General features: G+C 46.2%; 1 long non-coding RNA gene across 6 annotated transcripts in view; it reads right to left on the bottom strand.

The window, feature by feature from the left end:
- The window catches only part of LOC102151686, a 51,732-nt gene that overhangs the window by 5,271 nt on the left and 28,858 nt on the right, over window positions 1-17,603 (bottom strand). For 4 of the 6 annotated variants that reach the window (XR_005374016.1, XR_005374015.1, XR_005374013.1 and 1 more), the window contains 2 exons: window positions 1,998-4,196; window positions 515-1,859 (listed from right to left, as the gene is read on the bottom strand). This is a non-coding gene — a long non-coding RNA (uncharacterized LOC102151686). Of the gene's footprint in view, window positions 1-514; window positions 1,860-1,940; window positions 4,197-17,603 lie in introns of those variants that run through there. The other 2 variants (XR_005374014.1, XR_005374012.1) reach the window with 2 other exon arrangements.

A 17,603-nucleotide genomic window follows, 5' to 3' on the forward strand; every position in this document is an offset into this window, starting at 1 on the left:
CTCCCAGGCTGGGGCTGAGGTGGGGCTGCCTGGCCACAAGGGACGAGGTGAGCAGACAGGTGCCACCTGTCCAGCTCTGAGCCCTGAACAGGGAGGAAGGAGACTCTCACCTATACAGGCTCCCCTGGGAATTCTGTGGGCCTGTGGAAAGTATGGGGTGTACTCTGGGATCTGAGCACCCTCACGAGGGCCCTATGTACAGAGCAGCTTCTCAGGGGAGCAGGAAAGGGAAGACCCCACCGGCAAGCACCTTGGAGCCCTGGGGACCCCAGACATGCAGAGGTGTGAGGGTGGGGAAGGTCAGAGGGACCTATGAGGCCAGAATTAATCCTTGGGAACCAGTGCTGCTCACGTTGCCTCCTGCTCAAGAGTTTGAGACCAGACGCCCCAGTGCTGCCCGGGGAGACCCTTCCCGGCAGAACTGCAGGGATGGCCCTAGGCAGTTAGAGTCACCATCCCAAGGCCATATTTACTGCGTCTTTCAGCAGGCCAGCCTTAGGCAAAAACCAACATCTGCCAAAGACCAGACACTGTTTATTCATTCGCCCTTCACTCATTCAGTGAAATAGGTGTCAGGCGTGAGCAGTAGCCAGCCTCTTCCCTTGGACACTTGCAGTTGGCGCAGGGACTAAGCTCTTAACCCCAGGTGTTCCCTGACCCTGCAGCCCTGACCGGAGCATCCTCCTATGTTTTCCATGATTCCCCAGCACCAGGCCCTGGGATGAGATGCTGCCCCCTAGCCTGGTATGACGTGGCATCCTCCTTGGAAGCCAGGCGGAAACCTTCTGCAGCAGGTGGGCGAGCACTCCAGTTACACAGGTGAGACAAGAGAGGCCTTTCTTCTTGGCCCCAGCTGGTGAATTGCCCAGTGAGGACTAGGCCCAGCTGACCCGTCTCAGGAGAAAAGAGAATACACAGCAGCCAGCAGTTCGCTGCATTTTCCTTCAGGGAACCAGGAGAACCACACGCATGGGAGCCTCCATCCCAAGAAGATGATGAAACCTTTGGCTTGCCTTCAGGTGAGGCCCTTCTGGTGCCTCTTCCTCTGCAAAGCTTTCTCTGTACCCCCTGACCACCCCTGCCCCCCTTCACCACAGCTGGAAGGCCTGGTCTTGGGTCAGCTGCCCCCAGTACATAGCGGGTTCCCAAGGGCAGGGGCCCCGTATCACCCTTTTTGGCCTCTGAGCCCAGCACAGGCTCTGCCTCGACGTGATCAGGATGTTTATAGGATGCGAAGCATGAATTCATTCACACCCACCTCATACCAACAGAGTATGAGAGAAAAGCTATTACTTTTCACATTCTCTTAATTTTTTTAAATAACTTTTGTCTCAATAGAAAATACATAAAATACCAAAAAATTTAAAACTCAAACTCACTGTTGACTACCATCACTGTCACTGGAAATACATTCATATATTTCCTTCCAGGCTCTTCTCTATGCTTAGCTTCTGTTTGTTAACAAAGCAAAATTACAAAGATTGGGTATGATTCTATAGCCTGGTTTTTATATTCGACATCATATTGCAAGCACTTTATGGTGTTAATTCATATGTTTAATAAACCCTGCAATGGCTGCATGGCATTCATTTGAATTGCTGCGTAATTTCCATGGCCTTTCCTCTAACATGGACATTAGGTGGTTGCCGATTTCAGGCCATGTAAAGCCTCAGGGTCTCTTTTTGGGCACGAATCGTGGTCTGCATGTCCAAGCCTGCCGGGGCACATACATTCTCACCTGGCCTCCTTGCTCAGAGTCCTGCCTTTGTTAAGTCTTGTAACCTGGCACACAGCTGGCTCCATCTTGGGAGGAGGCCCAGAAAACGCCCCTGTGCGGACTCCCCCAGCTGCTCCTGGGCCTGAAGAGGGACAGGTGCTTGCAAGCGGCACTTCCCCAGGCTGAGCTCTCCCCCAGTGCTCCTTATCCCTCCTCTCCTCACCCCTTCTGCAGAGGGCTGGCCCTGGTCCACCACGCACCAGTTGTGCAGGAGCAATACCTGAGGATGAGCTGGTTACTGGTTTGGAGAAAACCAAGGCTACCTTGGGGAAAGGTCCAGGTTGCCCTTCCTACAAGCACATGCAGGCCCTGTGGAGGGGGGTTGGGAGGGGTTGACAGATGGGCTGCGGGGTCCTCCCTGAGGCAGGCGGTCCCTGGCCACAGGGTTGCTCTCCCTCTCTGTGCTCTGCTGGCTTCCCCTCCGCTCCCACCAAGTGGGCTGCCAGCACCACAGAAGCCCCTCCCCCATCCCTTTCTCACCACGGATTGTTAGTTTTCTTGGTTCCGTGTCCACTTCTGGAACCTGACTGGCCCAGCTCAAGCCCTTTCAAGTGGCTTTCTCTGGGGCCCAGGTGGCTGGTCGGATGCCAATAGGTTCCTTGTTCAAGTGTCCTCCTCTGGTCACTTGTCTCAAGTTGAGGGAGAAGAGCAGCCCTAACCCCAGTGACCTAGTGCCATGGATGCCCTCGGGAAGGGGTCACCACAGGTGTGACAGGCAATAAGGACACTGGCCTCAAGGGTCTGTGGCATCAAGGGCTGGGAACACACACAGCTGAGCGGTGACCCGAGCATGAAGCACACCCTACCTATGGTGGCGCCCAGCAGAAGGGACTGTGCTCCTGGATGAGCTGAGCAGGGCCCAGCAGAGCCCACACACCTGTGATGGCACCAGGCACAGGGCATCAGCAGAGAGCTGTTCCCACACAGCTGGGCAGGTACTAGAGGCCTCTGCTGTGACATCTATGGAGACAGCCAGGACCCAAAGGAAGGAGGAAGGCAAAGGGAGCCCTTGTGGGGTGGGAGGTGGAGGGCACAGCATAAAAGGGGCCTGCAGGAGTAGAGGCAGAGGCAGGAAACCCCGTGTGCTAGGCTGCTGGGGTGCCGTTAGCCACTGCAGGGTGGGTCACAGGTGCAGAGAGCAGCCTGGCCCCATCCTGCCTCAGCCTTGGCTTTGGCCTTCATGTGCAGGACAACTGTGCCTTGAGGATCCTGGCTGGAACAAAGGACAAATGGGTCCAGTGGGTCCAAATGGGCTCGATCAGGTTGGGCAGCTCTGACCAGGTCAGAGGTAATGTGGGGGTGGGCCAGTAATGGTTAGTAGCAGAGCTTTGCTTTAGAATTGCTGGGTTGTCCCACCCTGGGGATTTCTTGGCCATAAGACACAGAAGTGGAAGAACCAAGGACCCAGCTAGAGTGTCACTCCAGCTTGTCCCAATTAATGGGACCCCACCACCACCACCTCACATTAATGATACCACAAAGGGCAAAAACCCATGAGTAACACAAAGAGTCACTGGAATGAGTGACGTGTAGTCCTGTGAGTGCCATCCTGGGAAGGAGTAGGGTCAAGCTTGGAAGGGACTTGAGAAGATGGGCAGGGCCATGGATGGGTAGGGAGTGAGTGGGTAACCAAACATGATGCCCAGGAATGCAGGTCAGTACAAGTCTGTGCCTGTCACAATGAAGTCCAAAGTCAAGGTGTCAGCAGGGTGGGTTCTATCTGAGGGCCATGAGGGAGAGATGGGTCCCAGGCCTGTCTCCTTGGCTTATGGATGCCCATCTTCTTCCTGTGTCTCCACATCGTCTTTCCTGTGTGTATCTATGTCCTAACCTCCTCTTCTCACAAGGATTCCAGGCACACCGGATGCACAAATAAGGTCACATGCCGAGGTGCTAGGAGTTCAGACTTCAACATGTGAAAGGGGGAAACTCAATTTAGCTCAGAACAGCAAGCATAGATGGGCTCGCATTGCCTCACTGCATCAAGGAAGGCCTGGCCTGAGGATGGAAACTGCCTGAAAGCTTTTTTGCGTCTGCATGGGCTGCGCGCCACCAGGGCCACGGGCTGCTGCTCCCATGCTGCCACCCAGGAGGCAGCCAGAGAGAAGGGAGCCAGGCCCAGAGCCAGCCAGAGCTCCAGCAGATCCTGTTGTCAATCATCAGACACCCCGCTGCCTACTTTGGACCCTTAAATAACACATTGAGTTTTGAGCCAAGGCTAACTTTAGTTACAGTGATGCTGCTAACAGGGGAAATAAGTAATCATCATTAGAACTGAATCCAAATGAATGAGCTAGCCTGGGTCTCACTCAGATTTGGGTGGCGGCGGCGGCTGCTGCTGCTGCTGCTTCTTCTTCTTCTTCTTTTCTTCTTCTTCTTCTTTTAATTGTCACAGTTTGCTGCCATAGTTTTCCCTAAACTGAAGCAGCATGAAAGAAATCTTTTACCAAATATGACACATTACCATGTGGGAAATATTAAAGGAATTGATTATTCTTGCTGTTTTACAAACTATCCCAAAATTTAGTGGCTTTGCACAATACCATTTTAGAATATCTCACTATTTTGTGGGTTGGGAATTGAGGTAGGACTTGGCTGGGTGATTCTTCTACTCTGAGTGATGTTGACTAGGGCTGCTCCATGGTGCTCAGCTGGCAGTATGGCTGGTCCAGGAGGTCCCCACTCACATGCCCAGGCCTGTGTCCCTCCTATCATGGTCTCAGGGCCTCCCACATGGCCTCTCCAGCAGAGCTCCAAGGGCAACAGTCTAGGCAGAGGTACTGGGATCCAGGCCCATACTTGACACCAGAGGTGGTAAAAGTGCTTAGTCCCTTTCATTGTGGGGAAAACATCTTGGACAGGAGCCGAGGGAATGGGCAGCATGGAACAATTATGTTCTTGTCAGCAACCAGCAGGAGTCTGAGCAAAAGTGCTCAGCTTGCAAAGCAACCCCAGACTCTGAAGGAAACAGCACTGCACTTACCCACACTCAAACCTGTTCCTACTACTAGTCTCTCGTGCACACTCACCCACACTCACACCTGCTCCTACCCACAAGTTCCCTCATATACACACTCATAATTACACATAACTCATGCACATTCACACTCACACATTTTCACATTGACACATAATCACCCTCATACATACACACCAGTCGTACCCACTCATACATACTAACACATCTCACACACACATGCAACCACTCTCATGGACTCACACATGCTTTTACACATGACACTGAAGCACAGAGCTATGGACCCCTGGTGGAAAGTCACAGAGGACGTATGAAAGAAATCACCTCCTCAGAAATTACTGACAGTCCACCAGGCACCAAGTCTGTGCCAGGAGCTGGGAAGCAGCATTGAAGGAAGGAGACAGAGTGCACGGGTGGAAGGGGCAGTGTCAATTCAGATGCTGATACCTCCTCTCTCCTTGTAGAGATCTGGTCTCATAATCCACGAACTCAAACCTCAGCCCAGACATGCCAGAGGTTCCCATGGGACATCCCACCAGCAAAGAGGCCTTGTTTAGCCTTGAGTGTTGTTGTTTTTTTAATTGGTTACCAGTTTTGAAAACCCAGGAGTTACCACACAAAATCTAAATTCTGGTTTCTCTTGAAAAATTGGAAGACCAGGGAACTCACGTGATACCAGCCTGAGTGCTGCGTCTGCAGGACCCCAACAGCCACCCCCCACCTCAGGGTGCCTGTCCAGTCCCAGCACCTGAATTGGTGACCTCCATATCATAAAGGGGCAGCTCTTAGAAATCATCTATCTCAAACCTGTCTTTCCCTGCTAAAGAATTGGGGTCTGGACAGGAGGCCCCATCTGAAGCCACAGGTGGAGCAGCTCAGGGCCACTCGCCTCAGACCACCTGCAGCAGGACCCCGGTTACACAAACCCACTCCTTGTCTTCTACTTTTCTACTTTTGTCTCCCCAGGACCTTGCACAGAGTCAAGCCCCAATGGATGCTCTATGCAGGCCCAGGAATGTGATCATGAGAGAAAACGCAGGCCCAGTTCTTCAAACTCTACTTCCAAAGGAGCTCCGTGGTTCCAAAAGCTGGACAGCCTAAGATAGAAGTTCTGCCTCCAGAAGGATGACTGTCCCCAAGTCCCACTAGAGGTCCCAATCACAGGTCTGCCCAGGGGTCAGGCCAGTGCCAGCATCCTGACCCTTCTGTGACCCACCCCACTGGCTGGGATTTCTTTTTTTCTTTTTCTATTTTTTTTTTTAACCAGTAGTCATTTAACTGAGAATTGATTTTATTTTTTTTAATAAATTTATTTTTTATTGGTGTTCAATTTGCCAACATATAGAATAACATCCAGTGCTCATCCCATCAAGTGCCCCCCTCAGTGCCCGTCCCCCAGTCACCCCCACCCCCGCCCACCTCCCCTTCCACCACCTGGCTGGGGTTTCTATTCCCTGAAGTACTGGCCCTCCTATCCTCATCCCTCCATGATCTTCCTTGATAGCACCCACTGCTCACACAGGCCTCATCCACAGCCTGAGTTCAGAGCAACTGAGAGGACCCAGTTCCTTTCTATCCCCAACATGAATAAAGGAATTTCCAAAACCCCCACTCAGAATAGGTAACACTGGATAGTGACACCTACCCTCACCTATCCTCAATGAAGATAAAATGAGACAATGCATGCCACAATCTGACACCGAGTAGATGCTTGAAGGATGACAGCTGCTGGCATTATTATCACCAAGGAAAACTTCACATCCTCTCCATACTAAATATGGCCTGCAACGTACGGTGGAAGAGATTCGTTAATTCTACCATATGTCCTAATTGGAAACATAGCCTGAATCAACTGCCACTTGCCAGAAGAAAAAAGAGAAAGGCAAGCCAAAAAAAAAAAAAGAAGAAGAAGCAGAAAGGTTTTTCCTGACTTCCTACAGACTGGAGCAGTTATCAGGCAAATGTCTTCCCTCTAACTCTGGGATTTTCCCAACAGCTCCATCATCTGCCCTCACCGGTTTTCATATCTGCTATCATCCTACAGGCTAGGGACCCATGGGAACATCTTTGAAACCTAGCAAGACCTTTGCATTAATGGTGATCTTTCAGACGATGCACCATAGTACACAAGGCAATTTACTGAACAAATCTGCACAAAGAAACTGTCATGCAGATGGTTATGGGCATATCAGAGCTGAGCCAGGCAAGGTCCCCACTCCAGGCAGCTCAGAATGGATGGGGGGTGGTCCTTTTTAGGGTTCCCCTGGTGGAACACTCCAACATGACAGAAGCGCTGGAGCCCCAGCAGTTGCGAGATCACAGAACTCCTGGACCAGCAATGGGTAGAGGATAACATGGCATGCTGCCGAGCCTCACCCTGCATCACAGAAGGCAGAAGGCCCTGCCTTCACCATGCCAGAGCTGGGAGCCAGTTGCTTGGAATGGTTACATTCAGGGGGGAAAAAGGGAGGAGGGAATCCTATGTGCCTGAGTGTTGAAGAAGTGGTCCAAGAATAATCAAGCCATCATATATGGCACAATGTTCAGCTGAATCATTGAGAGAAGGAAGGAATGAGCACCCCACTGATGGAGAGATGAGAGATGGCTGAGGGTGCCACTTCAGGTCCTCTCGGCCTCCTGTCTCTGTTCCTATTCTATCTGGTCTCTGACCAGCTTCACCCAGACCAACTTCACCCAGATGAAATGAAGTGCTTACCCCAACCCCTGCCCCTGTCACCTCTGCCACCTGGGCCTCCCTACTTACATCCCCAGAGAGGCCATCACCATTACACACAAGTGCATGGAGGAGCCAGGGGTTAATACCTCAAGGTATTAACCTTTATCCAGTGGCATACAGGAAGCCATGGGCAGGTTTCTTCTTTGCGCCTCTCTTCCCGCACCTCAAGGGATAGCCCTGGACTATCCAGCTTCTTAGAGGCCCTGGACTCTCAATCAAGTCCGGATCAGTGAGAATCCTCCCACAGGCCCCCTCCTGCCCTGCTCCATTGTCCTGGCCCTCATGCCTACCCCCTAGGCTTGCCCTCACTAAAGAAAGAATCTGTCACACAGAAGGACCACACAGCAATACCTACACAGAGAACATGTGGGAAGTGAGAGTCATAAGACATCACTACTAGGTCTTTGAGGCATCCTTGTTTGACCTCAAACTTCTTCTTCCATTTTACAGATGGAGAAACTGAGACCCAAAGTTGAGAAGGGAATTCATTGTCCAAGGTCATAAAAAACCTTAAAGTATGTGTGGCTATATTAATATCAGATAAAACAGACTTCATAGAAGAGGAATTTCTAAAGACAAAGAGGGATATTACATAATGATAAAAGGACCAAACTACCAGGAAGACATAACAATTCTAAATGTGTATGCACCAAACAACAGGGCCTCAAAACACATGAAGCAAAACTGATAGAACGGGGAAAAAAAAAAAAAAAAGCTAAAATTACAGTTGGGACTTCAACACTCTCCTTTAAGCAACTTACAGGACCACTAAACAAAAAATTAGCAATGATATAAAAGGATTGCAAACAACACAACCAACCAACAAGCTCTAACATATGTAGAACATTCCACCCCAAAATAGCAGAATACACATTCTATAAGTGGCCATAGAACATTCACTAAGACAGAACATACCCTGGTCTATAAAACCATTCTTGAACAAACAGATGGTTACCAGAGGGGAGGTGGATGGGGGAATGGGTTAAATAAGTGATGAGGATTAAGGAGTGCATTTGTTGTGATGAGTTCCTAGTGTTGAATGGAAGTGTAGAATCACTAAAATGTACACCTGATACTAGTATTATGTTAACTTACTAGTATTTAAATAAAAACTTAAAAAAAAACTCTTGACAACTGAAACTAATATAAAATTGTGCATCAACTAGATTTAAAAAAATGGTTTTAAGTCTCAACCAGTTTAAAAGAATTAAAATCACACAGACTGAGCTCTTAGACCATATTAGACCATAATGGAATGAAACTAGAAATCAATAAAAACACAAGGAAATCTTTAGATTTCATGGAAATTAAACAGCACACTTTTAAATAATCCATGAGTCAAAAGGAAACCTCAAAGGCAATCTAAAAATACATGGAACACACTGAAAATGAAAACACAACATTTGTGTGATGCAGCTAAAACAGGGCTGAGAGGGAAATTTATAGCACAATTTATATTTGTATTTGTTATTTAGATTACATTAGAAATTAATAACCTAATCAATAATCTCAAATAAAACCTCATATCAACCTAAGTTCCTACATCAAGAAACTAGCAAAAATAGAGCAAAATATGTAAAAAGCAAGCACAAGGAATGAAACAATAAAAAGAGAAGTCAATGAAATTGAAGATAGAAAAACAACATAGAAAAATCAATGAAACAATAAATTGGTTCTTGGGCAGCCCCGGTGGCTCAGCGGTTTAGCACCGCCTTCAGCCCAGGGCGTGATCCTGGAGACCCGGGATCAAGTCCCATGTCGGGTTCCCTGTGTGGAGCCTGTTTCTCTCTCTACCTCTCTCTCTCTGTGTCTCTCATGAATAAATAAAATTTATTTAAAAAAATAATAAATTGGTTCTTTAGAAAAATCAGTGAAATTGATGTCTTTAGCAAGACTAATAAAAAGAGAGAAAACACAAATCACCAGTATCACTCCAGATTCCACAGTCATTGAAAAAAGGTAATAAGAAAATACTGTGAACAGCTTTATGATTATAAATTTGACAACTTAGAAGAAATAAACCAATTCATAGAAAACTATAAAGTACCAAAACACAATCAAGATGGAATAGACATCTAACTAGCCCTATAACCATCAATTAAGTTGAATTCATAATTAAAAAGCTTCTAAGAAAGAAATGACTAGAACCATATCGTTTCCCTGGAAATTTCAATCAAACATTTGAAAGAAAAATTAACAATTACCATCAATTTTAAACAATCTCATCCATAAAACAGAAGAGGAGGGAATACTCTCAACCACGATCAAAGACAAAACTACGCTGCAATATTTCTCATGGACTTAGATACAAAACCCACAGTGAAATTTAAAAGAAATCCAACAATGTACAAAAAACTCACACACTGTGATCAAGTGGGATTTATTCCAAAAATGCAAGACTAAGTCAAATTTGAAAATTGATCTGTATAATTCACCCTATCAACAAGCTAAAGAAAAACCACGTATCAGTTGATACAGAAAAGGCATTTAGTAAAATCCAACACCCATTCACAATTTAAAAAGAAAAAACTCTCAGAAAATCAGGAATAGAGACAAATTACCTCAGCTTGTTAAAGAACATCTCCTCCCCCCCAAAAAAAGCTATAACTATTAATATTTATACTCAATGGCAAAAAACTGAATATTTCCCCTAAGAAGTTCTAGTCAGTACAGTAAGGCAAGAAAAGGAAAATGAAAGGCATCAAGAAGGAAAAAAAAAGTCTGTATCTGAAGATGACATGATTAACTACATAGAAAATCTCAAGGAATTTACAAAAAAAAACCCTCCTATAACTCACAAAAATCAATTACATTTCTCAAATGAAATACAGAAAGCAAATTTTAAAACACAATGTGACTTACAATTTCTCTGAAGAAAGTGAAATAGATATACATTTCAAAAAACATGTATCAGATCTCTATGCTGAAAGCTACAGAATGCTGATGAAAGCAATTAAGGAAGATTAAATATTCCACTTCTTGGATATTCCATGAATTGGAAGACTCAAAGTAGTGAGACGTCAATTCTCTCTCAAGTTGATTGATAGATTTAACATAATGCCAGCAAGGGTTTTGCAGACACAGAAACTTATTCTAAAGTTTATATGGAAAGGCACAGAAACTATAATAGTAAACAATCTTGAGATAAGAAAAATTAGTGGTAATCTCATTATCCAATATTAAGGTTACAGTAATTAATGTGGCATTGGTAGAGGAATGAATACATAGATTGATGGAAGAGAATAGAGAACACAGGATAGAACCCGTATCTATTACCTGCCCAAGTAATTTTTGACAAAAGTGCAAAACCAATTAGAAGAATAATCTTTTCAAAAAACAAAAAATGGGGGATCCCTGGATGGCTCAGCAGTTTAGTGCCTGCCTTCGGCCCAGGGTGTGATCCTGGAGTCCCGTGATCAAGTCCCATGTCAGGCTCCCTGCATGGAGCCTGCTTCTCCCTCTGCCTGTGTCTCTGCTTCTGTGTGTCTGTGTGTGTGTGTGTGTGTGTGTGTGTGTGTGTGTGTGTGTGTGTCTGCCTCTCTCTCTCTCTGTCTCTCATGAATAAATAAATAAAATCTTTAAAAAAAATGAACTTTGACCTAAACCTCACATCTTATGCAACAACAAAAAATGATCAAAAATGAATCATAGACTTAAGTGCAAAACATAAGACTATAAAACTTTCAGGAAAAATAAAAACATAAGGGAAAATCTTCAGGATCAGAGCTAGGCAAAGAGTTCTTAGACTTGACACTAAAAGCATCATCTATAAAAGGAAAATTTAATAAATTGGACCTTATTAAAATTTAAAACTTTGGCTCTGTGAGTACCTACATAAAGTAGGTGAAATGACAAACTACAGCCTGCAAGAATATATTTGCCAACTACATATCTTTAAAGAAAGGACTAGTATCTAGAATATATAAAGAATGATCAAAACGCAACATTAAAAAAATAAATCCAGGGGAGCTCCTTGGGCGGCTCAGCAGTTTAGCACCTGCCTTCAGCCCAGGGCGTGATTCTGGAGACCCAAGATCGAGTCCTGCATCGGGTTTCCTGCATGGAGCCTGATTCTCCCTCTGCCTGTGTCTCTGCCTTTCTGTGTGTGTGTGTGTGTGTGTGTGTGTGTGTGTGTGTGTGTGTGTGTGTGTGTGATGAATAAATAAATAAAATCTTTAAAAAATAAATAAAAAATAAAAAATAAATCCAGTCTGAGGATGAACAAAAGACATGAGAACACATTTCACTCAATTAGGTATACAGATGGGAAATAAACCCACAAAAAGACAGTCAATGATCATCAGCCTGGAGAAATGCAAGTTGAAACCACAGGAGATATCATTATATACCTATGAGAATGGGGTTATGGCAAAAAATAGTGACACCACCAAATACTAGGGGAGCGTGCAGAGAAACCAGATGTCTCATACTTTTGAACGCATCAAATGCCACAGCTTCTCAGGAAAGCAGTTTGGCAGTTTCTTTTATTTTTTTTTTCTTACTCCAAGAATCCTTTTATTAAAAAATGTTTCTCTCGTCTAAAGAATATTGTCCCAGTATTTCTTTTTTTTTTTGTATATTTTTTTTGGAGTTCATTTGCCAACAGATAGTGTAATACACAGTGCTCATCCCATCAAGTACCCCCCTCAGTGCCTGTCACCCAGAGACCAGTTTCTTTTAAAAAGTAAACATGTGATTGCCATTGGCCTCTGGACATTATCCTAGAGAAATGAAACCTTATGTTCACATGAAACATATACACAAATGTACACAAATGTTCACAGCAACTTTATTGTAATAGCCAAAATTGGAACAGCTAAAGGCCCTCCATTATGTGAATAGTTAAAGAGTGATACCTCTAGCCCATGGGATGCTAACCAGTAATAAGGCATGAGGAACAGAGCCTGGAAGAATCTCCAGGGAATTATGCTGACAAAAAGAAAAAAAAAACCTCAAGGAGATTACATGATTTCTTCCACAAAACATTTTTGAAATAACAACACTTAAGAAATGGAGGACAAACTAGTCATTGCCAGTGGGTGGTCATGGTGGGGAGAGGTGAAGGCTAGCAGTGGGTTATAAAATGTCAACAGGAAGGAACTTTAGGGCATTAACACTGCTCAGTACCTTGACTGTGGTGGTGGATACATAAACCTACACAGGTGATAAAATTAGATAAACACGCAGGTGTGCATGCCCGCACACACATGCACATACACATTCATATAAATGAGCCAAAGATGGCCTGTGTGTATCGTCTCTCAGTTGTTTATTTCTTTACTACTGGCTGGGACCCATTAGGTCAAAAGCCCACAGGCGCCAAATTCCAATTTTCATATATCCAATTATTTTTAAAAATAGCCCAAACAAGCAAGGTTTTAGCCATTTAGAGACTGTCTGCTTTGCATACCCCATGGAAACTCTCCCAATAGCTGTTCCCTATTGATAAGATGAAAAGCCCAAAGCTGTGCTGCCCTTTCCAGCTCTGTGACCCAGAGACACCTGGTGTGCTGCTGAGTGACATCACCTGGACACATGAGCCCCTCTCCCACCCCCTTCTCTCCCAGAAGGTGCTTAACCCTTCTCTCCTTCTGAGAAGTGACCCACCCCCCACCCTTGCTCTGGACCTCATACCATCTAGAGAGATCTCTGCTGGGAGGGGGTTCCCCCGCATGCAGCCCTGTTTCAGAACTGCCCAATTAAGCCTGTTGTATGTTACTGCCTGTCAAGGTCACATCCTCCCCTTGATCAGCCTCACACCTCAAACCACTAACACACACACACACACACACACACGTGTGTGTGTGTGTGTGCCTATATGCACCCACATAGTAAATGCAAGGAAAACTGGGGAAATCTAAATAAGAGCAGAGGGTCGTGTCAGTATCAGCATGTACTTTGTGATATTATGCTATAGTTTTATCAAACGTTACCATTGAAGGAAATCTGGTAGAGGATACAAGGGAACATTAATATTTCTTACAACTTCATGTGAATTTACAATTATTTCAATAAAAAATTTCTCTTAAAGTATTTCTGGCTATTTGCAAGCTCTGCCTCCACCTGTCCTACCAAGATAAGTGAGAGAATGAACAGGCCTTTTCCTCAGGCCTGAGACAGACTCACACCTTCAACAGAGTAGCCCTACAGGACTGCTGAGCAATGAACCACATGCATGCTCACACAGGCACACACACATGTACACTCCAACAGGCCCTACACAGGGGCCCTCCACCCTCTTCTGCTGGGTTCAGAAGCAGAACCCAGCAGAAGTTAGCTTAGCTCATGCCTTCCAGGGAGGTCAGGGTCCTACAGGCCTGTGTAAGACCCTGGGTTCAGTTCCCAGCTCTGGCCTCTTGAGCTAGACATGCCCACTCTGAGCCCCAACAGTCTTATCTGTAAAATGGGGATATGGTTCCACCCTCAGGCTTCTTGTGAGACCAGAGCATCTGTGAAGCGCATATCATCATCCCCATTTCATAGATGGGGACCACTAGGACAGGGTGGGGTCAGCATCCCTGCCCTGACCATTTTGTCTTATGCGCCCCCTCCTCCCATGTATCTGGGTCATCAGAAACCCACATGGAACTGTGTGCATCAGGACACATGCTCAACCCAGATCAAATTCAAATCTGGATTTTGTTAAACAAATGTTTTCATTCTTCAAAACCCCAGCCCCACATGCTACAGCAGGCAGACTTCCAGGAGCCGCAGGGTGGGGAGGAAGGCAGGGGAGAGCTGGAGAGCTTCAGGGGCAGATGCTCAAGGTTGTGACACAGGAAGGGTAGGGTGCCAAAGGGTCTCACCCATGGTTCCTCCTCTGCTCTGCCACCCCCTCCCCAACATGTTGGGCCACACAGCACCTTTGCTAGACTCCTGGCTGGAACCCTCAACCCCCCACTACATGAACAGCCATGCTTGTCCATGCCCAGAGCCTCCTTGTTGGTGGGGTGGATGGAACAGGAAGTCCCCAGAGGAAATTCCAGGAGGGCTTCTGAGATGCCCCAAGCCTTGAACCCAGCAACTGGACAAAGGAAAGGAGAGGTAACTGAGCCACCTCCAGGAAAGACATGACAGATGATTGAGTCCAACCACTCCTCTGGGCAACTGCCACAGCCAGGCTCCATGCTCAGCTGAAGAAGACAGAGTCAGGGGGCAGAGACCCCAGGGAGGGTGGGAGTGGATTCCAGACTGTCCAGAATGCCAGAACCAGGCCAAAATAATCAGAAGCCCAAGCAGCCCTGGTAATATTGTCCTCAAGCACTGATTGAGAGATTGTATTAAAAATTCCTAGGTCCAAAAAAAAAATTCCTAGGTCCATAAGAGGCCTCCAATCCCCCTCTACCACCCCACTGTCCTGGGCCTCTTTCAGGCAGAATGTGGGAAGGACAGGGGGCTGGGTAATGTGGGGCTGGCTGAGCGCTCCTCACACAGACAGGAGACAGCTCAGAGACAGACTTGGAGTGCCACCCTCATCTATATGCTAATTAGTCCATGCAAGAATTACAGGGTTAATTAAGCATCTCTGCCCTCCTTCCATTTTATCTGCCCTGGACATGGAGGCAAAAAGAAGAAATCGCAACCTCTGATCAAATTAGCTGTCCGAAGGCTGCTCAGGCCTCTCCTCTTCACAAGGCTTCAGAAACCAGCCCCCAAACTTAATCATGTTTATTTCATGGCACCAGGGATTTAAAAAGTGATTAGGAATCAAACCCAGAAGCAACCAGCCCCTGACCCTCTGCTCTCAATTTCCTTGGTGCGATGAGGATGTTTTATCGCTGCATCCAGGCCACATGCTCCCTGAGGTGGGATGACCAAGTTAGCAGGAAAATGACTGTCAGGGCAGGAGGCTGGAGGAGGCCGGGGCATGAGGGGCTTCCTCTTGCTCTCCTGGGCTCTCAATCCAGCAGCCCACGGCTTAATTCCATCAGAAGGGCAATGGTTTGTACTATGTGTCTGGCCTCCTGTATGTCCCAGGTAAGTGACATGAATTCTTTGGGCCTCGGGTTTCTTACTTATTAAGGGGGGACATAGCACCCACCCAGCAGAGGAAGACCATGACACGCTGTGGGTGGCACAGACCACCCACGCAGCAGGCATCAAGGCATAATCGGCAGAATGTCAATTTTCTTCCTTCCCTTTGTTGGTGGAGAAAAGAGGATGTACCAAAATAAAACAAAAGCATTTACCTGGGGGCTTAGAATTGCAATTCGGGAAATGTAGATTTAGGTAGCAACCCAAACTGTGTCCCCATTGAGGAGTAAAAGCCTGGTATCTTTATTAGCAAATTACAGAAGTCTCCAGAAACTTGCACAAGTTGTCTTCCAAAAATTCTGACTGGAAGATATAATTATATCTTACAACGTACAAAATCTGAGTACATTATGACTATTACTAGGAAAATATTTTTTGCGGAGTGCCCAATTTTTATCAAGAATGTGGGTGCAGCAGCTCTGTGTTCAGTCATATGCTTTTGCCCAGTTCAATAGTTCAATGCAGTTTCTGTTTCAGAAAAAAAATGAAACAAAACAAAAAAACAGGATGAAGTTTTAATCTCCAGAAGAGTCCCTCTTGCTCAGAGGTTTCACACAGGCTCATGCCTTCCATTTACCCTCTAGTGCCCCAGTCTTGAGTTCCTGTTATTCCCCACACACAAAAAAAAAAACCTCCCTAATGACTCAATGTGAACTCAACAGCAGGCTGAAATGCTGTGGAAAGTGAGCGTCCGTAAATATATGCTGAACAAAGAGCTGGAAGGGTGTAGAGATGGCAGGAGGGCCCGTCGAGTATCCTTGACAGACACCAATCACCATCCTCTTCCCCACTAAGGTTAACTTCACAGGCCTTAAGAAACATCTCAAGCAGCACTGCCAACCAGCCAGAGTTGGCATCCGAGATAAAAGCCCATCAGTCAATCCCAATATCACCACTTACAAACTGAGCCCCAGGGAGAGGCAGCTAGTTAGTGACAGTGACAGTGACAGGAGCAGAGCATGTCTCTCCTGACATTCTCCACACCCAGACTGAGTTCATCTGTGTGTATCAGCCTCGTGTCCCAGGACAGAGTGCAGCTGTGAAGAGACCCTTCCCATAGGGAGCCTGGTGCGTACATACCCTCTGGGGGTTACTTCTGGGATTAGGGTATGTTACTTAGCACAACTGACTTCAAGATTGGGAAATTATTAGGGTCTAACCTAATCACATGAGCCCTGTAGAAGCAGAGAGCTTTCTCTAGCTGGTAAAAGCAGAGGAAGTTGAAGGTTCCAAGCATAGGAAGGATTTCATGCACCTTTGCTGGCTTGAAAAGAGAGTGGGGCACATGGCAAAGAGTACAGGCAGCCTTTAGAAGCTAGGAGCAGTCCCCAGGGGACAGCAGCAGGACACTTTAGTCCTACTACCGCAAGGAGCTGAATTCTGCGAACAAAATAAATGAGCAAGCAAAGACACCCTAACTAGACACTTCTGTAAAGGAGACATGCAGATGGCCAGCAAGTATGTGAGAGGGTGCTCAACATCACTCATCATTAGGGAAGTGCCCCATCACACCACAGGGAGCTTTCAGCTCACACCTGCTACAGTGGCCGTTTTCAAAAGGACCAGATTTGAGTGTTGGTGAGGAGGTGGGGAAAAGGGAAAGTTTGTGCACTGGTGATGGGAAATATAAATCCATACAGCCATTATGGAAAATGGTATGAACTATCATATGGCCCAGCAGCCCCACTTGTGGGTATGTGCCCAAAGAAGTTGAAATCAGGATTTCAAAAGATACCTCCACTCCTATGTTCACTGCAGCACTATTCACAATAACTAAGACATGGAAACAGCCTAATGTTCCTTAGATAAATGGATAAGGAAAATGAGGTACACATATACAACGGAATATTACTCAGCCTTTAAAAAGAAGGAAATCCTCCCCTTTGCTACAACACAGAGGCAGCTGGAAGACATTACACTAAGCAAAATAAGCCAGACACAGAAAGACAAATACTGCATTGTCTCACTTAGATGTGGAATCTAAAATAGTCAAACTTACAGACACAGAGTAAAATGGAGGTTGTCAGGGGCCGGGGACCGAGGGGAATAGAGATATGCTGGTCAAGGGTACAAAACTG

Source organism: Canis lupus, chromosome 19 (assembly GCF_011100685.1).
Source record: "Canis lupus familiaris isolate Mischka breed German Shepherd chromosome 19, alternate assembly UU_Cfam_GSD_1.0, whole genome shotgun sequence".
Classification (NCBI taxonomy): Eukaryota; Metazoa; Chordata; class Mammalia; order Carnivora; family Canidae; genus Canis; species Canis lupus.